The sequence below is a fragment of the Marmota marmota genome, unplaced genomic scaffold (assembly GCF_001458135.2).
Source record: "Marmota marmota marmota unplaced genomic scaffold, marMar, whole genome shotgun sequence".
NCBI lineage: Eukaryota > Metazoa > Chordata > Mammalia > Rodentia > Sciuridae > Marmota > Marmota marmota.
Window position 1 is genome coordinate 6,875,237 of NW_025999949.1, and position 850 is coordinate 6,876,086.

The window sequence follows — 850 nt, forward strand, 5'->3', positions numbered from 1 at the left end:
CTCTCTCTTTCTCTCTCTCTCTCTCTCTCTCTCTCTCTCTCTCTCTCTCACACACACACACACACACACACACACACGCACTAGAATTCCAGACCAAACCACAAAACATATTCTGACTTAATAGATTTTATTATTCTGTCAAGGATTTAAACACCACAAAACAATCTGAAGAACTAATATAAACCATCACCTTTTACCATCCTTCCCCCTTCTCAGTTGATCCAATCATCTGACTTCAACATAAAATAGCTCAACATATGTTTTAATATTGATATGAAAACTGAAAATCAAATCATTGCAGAATCTGTGAAAACTATTGAAAATATATTAATAGAGTTGAATCCTTTCACTTCCTGGTTTACCTAAGTGATTTTAAGTACCTGAAGTCACAAAGTTCACGAGTAAGAGAGACCTGGGGCATGTTATTGGTCATATGTCCACATTGTGCTCCTTCCTCCATTAAATCAGAAGGTGGATACTGAAGCAGCTGATCATCTTGATGTCACTTTAATGTGTTGGGGTCTGATTTGTGACTTAAAAGAAAGACAATCTTTTCTAAATGGAAATATTTCAATGACATAAGCCCCCTATAGACTTGAATGCCAGAATTTGGACAGAAGCTTTTGAGATTTTCCTGGTGTGACATCCCCAGTGAGACTGCTGCTCTGGGGATCATCACCATTTCTCCTAGTTATGACCACTGCTCCCAAACTTCCCAATCTAGCTTCCAGAGAAAAGACACTTCTCTTCCTTTACTATGCAAGCATAGATATCAGACAGGCCACACTCTAACAGTATGTTCTTGACACTCAGGAATGATGGAAGGGAGAAGCAGTGGAAAGAATACCTC